This window comes from Meriones unguiculatus, chromosome 15 (assembly GCF_030254825.1).
Source record: "Meriones unguiculatus strain TT.TT164.6M chromosome 15, Bangor_MerUng_6.1, whole genome shotgun sequence".
In the NCBI taxonomy this organism is placed as follows: domain Eukaryota; kingdom Metazoa; phylum Chordata; class Mammalia; order Rodentia; family Muridae; genus Meriones; species Meriones unguiculatus.
In genome coordinates this window covers 68,121,961-68,129,204 of record NC_083362.1, presented here as the reverse complement: position 1 = coordinate 68,129,204, position 7,244 = coordinate 68,121,961, and positions in this window count along the sequence as shown.

Genomic DNA, 7,244 nt, shown 5'->3' with positions numbered 1-7,244 from the left:
GCTGGCTTTCAGTGAAGGTTTACTGTCCTGTTCGGAGAAAACATTTTCTTTGAGGAGCGCTGCCCGCAGTTCTGATACACAGTAGCATTAGAGGAATGGAAGAGAAATGCCAGTGCTTTCCAGTGGTTGAGAGTCCAGACAGCAATGGAATATGGCAACACAAATCATCAGTGTTGAAAACAGGCCCAGACAAGCATCCCTCTTATTTTTGGAAAAGAGATATTAACATTTCATTTGTTACCATTAAAATGAATTAAGAAGGAGGAATCCAAGATGGCGGCACTGAGAGGTCACTGTATCCCATAAGCAGGACAGCAGTGACTGCACAGTGACCAACAGATTGAACTCTGGACCCCAAAACACCAGTGATTGTTTCCCAGGTGAGAAGAAACCCCACAGTGTGGGAAGCAATCAGATTCATTCTCAGGTCACACAGCTAAACCCTGGAAGAGTTCCTGGGTCTTAGCAGGTGCTGAGTCACCAGCCCAGAGCCACAAGCCTACATGTTCTGTTCACCATCCCAGACTGAACTGTGGACCCCCAAACACCACAGATTGGGTCTCCAGTTGGGAGGAAACCCCACAGTGGGGGAAACATCAGGTCTGACCTCTAGACACCCAGCCTCAGAAAAGTTTCTGGGTTCTCGCAGGCTCCAGGCCTAGCCTCCAGCTCCATTCATGAGTGCTGCGTTTACCTTCCACTACCACTTCAGAACTGAGGCACAGAGCTCCAACCTCTGACTTACAGAAGCCTGGGATCCAGGGATCAGCCCCAGACACTGCACCAAGGTGCAACCTGTCTCCCTAGCTAAACTGACCAAACAGTGGGGTGCCCAGCAAACACAGTATAAGACCAGCAGCAGCAGCCCACTAAATTCAGAGCAAGAAACCCAGGGGCAGGGCTGTCTTCAGGACTTCTCCTGGTGAGAGGAGAGCCCCCTGACTACCAATGACCATAGTTACCACACAGGTCCATACATCAGAGGTGAGCTGTGGCAATTCTTGAGAAACATTGACTATTCAGTGAACATACCCAAAAAGCTGAGGAGGCCTCCTTCAGGAACAACCATCTTTCTGCCAAGGTTATTTTCCCCACCCCAGGATTCCAGGAGGTACCAGAAACTGACACCCAAAACCCGAGATAGCCAGATGGGTAGAGGCCAGTGTAAAATTACAACCAACAAAAGCCAAAGCAATATGACATCTCCAGAACCCAGTTTTCCAAGGGCAAGCAACCTTGGATACCCTATCCTAAGTGAAATCCAAGAAGATTACCTTACATCTATGATTATGAAGAGGATAATGGAGGAAACAAATAAAATGCATAGAGAAATAGAGGAAGATAAAGTCAAATAGAGTATGGCCATCTGTAAAGAAACACAGGAAGATACATCCAAACACTTTGTGGCCTTCAGAGAGGAAATAATTAAGTCACTGAAAGAAATAAAAGAAATAGAGGAATGTTCAAACAAACAGCTGAAGGAATTGAAGGAAAAACAGGAAAATACAGTCAAACAGGTGAAGGAAATAAAAAAATGGTTCAAGATCTGAAGATAGAATTGGAAAAATTAAAGAAAACACAAACAGAGAAAATCATGGAGAAGAAGAACTTATGGAAGAAAATAGGAACTATAAAGGTAAGCATAACCAGCAGACTACAAGAGATGTAAGAAAGAATCTCAGGTGTGGAAGATGCAATGGAAGAAATAGAAGGAAATAGAAGTATCCATCAAAGAAAATGTTAAATCTAAAAAAAAAAAAAATTCCTGACACAAACCATCCAAGAGATCCAAGACAACATGAAAAGACAAAATCTAAGAATAATAGGAATAGAGGAAAAAGTTTACTGTCTCCAAAGCCCAGAAAATATTTTCAACAAAATCATAGAAGAAAATAACCCATTTTAAAGGAGATGCCTATAAGAATACAAGAGGTCTACAGAAGACCTAATAAATTAGAACAGAAAAGAAAATCCTCCCTCCACATAATAATCAAAATAGTAAGTAAACAGAACAAAGAAAAAATACTGAAAGCTGCAAGGAAAAAAGGACTGAATGGCAAACCCTTCAGAATCACACCTGACTTCTCAACAAAGACTGTGAAAGCAAGAAGGGCCTGTATGGATATCATACAGACCCTAAGAGAACACAGATATTAGCCCAGGCTACTATACCCAGCAAAATTCTCAGTCATTGTAGATGGAGAAAACAAGATATTCAATGACAAGAACAAATTTAAACAATACCTACACACAAATCCAGCATTACAGAAGATACTAGAAGGAAAAATATAACCCAGGAAGCTAACCACAGGAAAACACTGGAAATAAATAACCTCACTACAGCAAAAGTAGCCAAGCACACAAACACACTACCACAACCAATAGCAAAATCAAAGGATCTAACAGCCACTGGTCATTAATCTTTCTCAACATCAATGGACTCAGCTCACCAATAAAAAGACACAGACTAATGGAATGGATGTGTAAAGAAGACCCAACAATCTGTTTCATACAAGAAACACATCTAAGTCATAAAGATAGACATTACCCGAGAGTAAGGGCTGAAAGATGGTTTTCCAAGCAAATGCACCCATGAAGCAAGTAGGAGCAGCCATTCTAATATCTAATAAAATAGATTTTCACCCAAAATTAATCAAAAGAGATGGGGAAGTTCACTTCATACTCATCAAAGGAAAATTCCACCAAGAAGACATCACAATTCTGAACATCTGTACCCCAAATACAAGGGCACCCATATTTGTTAAAAAATTAATAAAACCGAAACTACACATTAATAGTGGGAGACTTCAACACCCCACTCTCAACAAAGGACAAGTCAACAAAACAGAAATTAAACAAAGAAACATTGACTCTAACAGAGGTCATGAATCATATGGACCTAAAAGTCATCTACAGAACCTTTCACCCAAACAATAAAAGAATTTACCTTCTTCTAAGTACCTCATGGAAAGTTCCCCAAAAGAGACCATATAATTGGGCACAAAGCAAGCTTTAACAAATATAAGAAAATTTAAATAATCCCTTGTATCCTATCTGAGCACCATGGACTAAAGCTGGACCTCAACAACAACAGAAATAGCAAAAGTCTACATACACATGGACTGAACAAATTGCTACTCAATGACAGCTTGATCAGGAAATAAAGAAAGAAAAAAATTAAAGACTTCCTAGAATTCAATGAAAATGAATGCACAACATACCCAAACCTATGGGACACAATGAAAGCAGTGCTAAGAGGAAGGTTTGTAGCACTAAGAGCCTTCAAAAAGAAATTTGAAACATCTCAAACAAGTAACTTAACAGCTCACTTGAAAACCCTAGAAAAAAAAGCAGACACAACCAATAGGAGTAGATGGATGGAAATAATCAAAGAGAGGGCTGAAATCAATAAACTAGAAACAAATAAAACAATTCAAAGAATCAATGAGACCAAGAGCTGGTTCTATGAGAAAATCAACAACATAGACAAACTCTTAGCCAAACTAACTAAAAGGCAGAGTGAGATTATCCAAATAACAAAATCAGAAATGAAAAGGGGACATAACAACAGACACTGAAGAAATCTAAAAAAAATCATTAGGTCTTACTTCAAAAGCCTATATGATACAAAATTTGAAAATCTAAATGAAATGGACAATTTTCTTGATCAATTACACTTACCAAAGCTGAATCAAGACAAGGTTAACAAATTAAATAGTCATATATCCCCTAAGGAAATAGAAGCTGTCATCAAAAGCTTCCCATCCAAAAAGAGTCCAGGGTCAGATGGTTTTGTGCAGAATTTTACCAGACCTTCAAAGAAAAGCTAAAACCAATATTCTTCAAACTATTCCACAAAGTAGACACAGAAATAAGATTACCAAACTTATTCTATGAAGCCACAGCCACCTTTGATACCTACACCTCACAAAGATCCAACAAAGAAAAAGAATTTCAGGCCAATCTCCCTTATGAACATTGATGCAAAAATACTCAACAAAATACTCAGAAACTGAAATGAAGAACACATCAAAGATATCATTCACTATGGCCAAGTAGGCTTCATCCCAGGCATATAGGGGTGGTTCAATATACAGAAATCCCATCAATGTAATCCACAATATAAACAAACTGAAAGAGAAAGACCTCATGATAATCTCCTTAGATGCTGGAAAAGCATTTGATAAAATCCAACATTCATTTATGTTTAAAGTCCTGGAGAGATCAGGGATACAAGTCACATAATTAAACATAGTAAAAGCAATATACAGCAAACCTATAGCAACATCAAATTAAATGGAGAGAAAGTTAAAGCAATCCCACTGAAATCAGGGACAAGTCAAGGCTGCTCACTCTCTCCATACCTCTTTAACATAGTACTTGAAGTTCTTGATAGAGCAATAAGACAATTAAAGAAGATCAAGGAGATTCAGTTTGGAAAGGAAGAAGTCAAAGTATCACTATTTGCAGATGACATGATAGTATACATGAGACACCCCAAAAATTCTACCAGGGAACTCCTACAGCTGATAAATACCTTCAGCAAAGTGGCTGTATACAAAATTAACTAAAAAAAATCAGTAGCCTTCCTGTATATAAAAGACAAATGGGCTGAGAAAGAAATTAGGGAAACAACACCCTTCACAATAGCCAAAAAGGACATAAAGTACCTTGGTAACTGTAACGAAGCAAGTTAAAGACCTGCATGAAAAAAACTTCCAGTCTCTGAACAAAGAAATAGAAGGAGATATCAGAAGATGGAAAGATCTCCCAAGTTCATGACTTGGCAGGATTTAAATAGTAAAAATGGCCATCTTAGCAAAAGCAATCTACAGATTCAATGCAATTCCCATCAAATTACCAACAAAATTCTTTACAGACCTTGAAAGAAAGATTCTGAACTTCATATGGAAAAACAAAAAACCCAGAATCGCTGAAACAATCCTCTACAATAAAAGATCTGGAGGTATCTCCATCCCTGATCTCAAGCTGTACTTTATAGCAACAGTAATAAAAACTGCATGGTACTGGCATAAAAACAGACTGCTGCATCAATGGAATTGAATAGAGGACCCAGAAATAAATCGACACAATTATGGACACCCAATTTTTGACAAAGAGGCCAAAAACCATACAATGGAAAAAATATAGCATCTTCAACAAATGGTGCTGGTCTAACTGGATATCTACATGTAGAAAAATGCAAATAGATCCATGCTTCTCACCCTGAACAAAACTAAAATCCTAGTGGCTCAAACACCTTAACATAAAACCAGACTCACTAAGCTTGTTAAAAGAAAAAGTGGGGAATAGCCTTGAGCTCATTGGCACAGGAGACAACTTCCTAAACAGAACACCAACAGCACAGGCTCTAAGAGCAACAATCAACAAATGGGACCTCATGAAACTCAAAAGTTTCTGTAAAGCAAAGGACACTACAGGGCAAAACAACAGCCTACTGATTGGGAAAGGATCTTCACCAACCCTATATCTGACAGAGGGTTAATATACAGAATATATAAAGAGCTTAAGAAGTTAAACAGCAACAAATCAAGTAACCCAATTAAAAAACGGGGTACAGAGCTAAACAGAGAATTCTCAATAGAGGAATACCGAATGGCAGAGCAACACATAAAGAAATGTTCAACCTCCTTAGTCATCAGGGAGATGCAAATCAAAATGACCCTGAGATCTCACCTTACACCCATCATCAGAATGTCTAAGATCAAAAACTCAAATGACAATACATGCTGGAGATGTTGTGGAGAAAGGGGAACCCTCCTCCATTGTTGATGGGAATGTAAACTTGTACATCGACTTTGGAAATCAATCTGACACTTTCTCAGACAGTTTGGAATAGCGCTTCCTCAAGATCCAGCTATACTACTCCTAGGCATATATCCAAAATATGCTCAAGTACACAACGAGGACATTTGCTCATCCATGTTTGTAGCAGCTTTATTCATAGTAGCCAGAATCTGGAAACAACCCACATGTCCCTCAATTTAGGAATGGATACTTAAATTATGGTACATTTACACAATGGGATACTACTCAGCAATTAAAAACAAGGTCATGAAATTTGCAGGCAAATGGTAGGAACAAGAAAAGATCATCCTGAGTGACTTACCAGGCCACAGAGGAAGACTATGAAAGACAGTCTTGATGAGACTTGACAGGCTCGGGTCAGATGGAAGGGGAGGAGGACCTCCCCTATCAGTGGACTGGGGAAGGAGCATGGGAGGAGATGAGGGAGGGAGAGTCGGATTGGGAGGGAATGAAGGTGGGGCCTACAGCTGGGATACACAGTGAATAAATTGTAATAAATTAAAAATATATATATTATAAAAATAAATTGGAAAAAAATTAAGAAAATTTGATTGAGAATGGCCAGATAGTTTGTATAGTTATCTAACATGTCAGATAGTGAAACATACTCACTGTATAAAAAATATTGAGCCAATGAAGAGACAACTCTTCAGTGTTTTTGTGGAGAAAACAAACAAAACTCTGAATGGAAAATATCATCTCAATCTTAAGGACATCTTTAGTTCTGAGTGGAAAATGAAGAAGGAAAGACTGTGAGAATGGAAGAATATCGATGAATACAAGGTTTAATTTTGATGGACAAAATGTTCAGTTATTATAGACACATGATATTGCTAATTCAAAGTCACACATATATGTAGATTTTTGAATCATGAGACTGCGAATAAGAAATACCACTATGATGGTAAATTTGGGCATAATTTTGATATTTTCTTCCAGCATTTTCTGTGAAATCGCTCCTTTTTTTTTTTCCAGAACTGAGTTGTGCTGATGAGGCACATATCCCATCAGAATACCCCTGCAGTGTTAGATTTCAACTGTTTCTTGTGAGGACCACATCACTGCACCATATTAACAGAGTCACAGTGTGGTGAAAGAGAGAAGAATGAATGGGAGAATCTTGCTAGTGGAGTTCTGGCAACATTTTACAGAAGTGAAGGGAAGCTGAGATTCATAGCCAAGTGCTTTTTAAAGAATAAGATTTGGTGAACTTGAGAGAAAAAGGAAAAGGGATTTAGAAAATCTCTGGAGTGTTTCGGAATTAAGAAATTGTTTATCTTTCTCTCCATAGAGTAGTGCTACCTTCTGGCTTGGTCAGAATTGCTCCTTTACTTTTATTTAAATTTAGCCACTGGAAATTTCATATACCTATAAAACAGACTTTGGTTATCTACCCTCACCCCTTGCTACCCTGT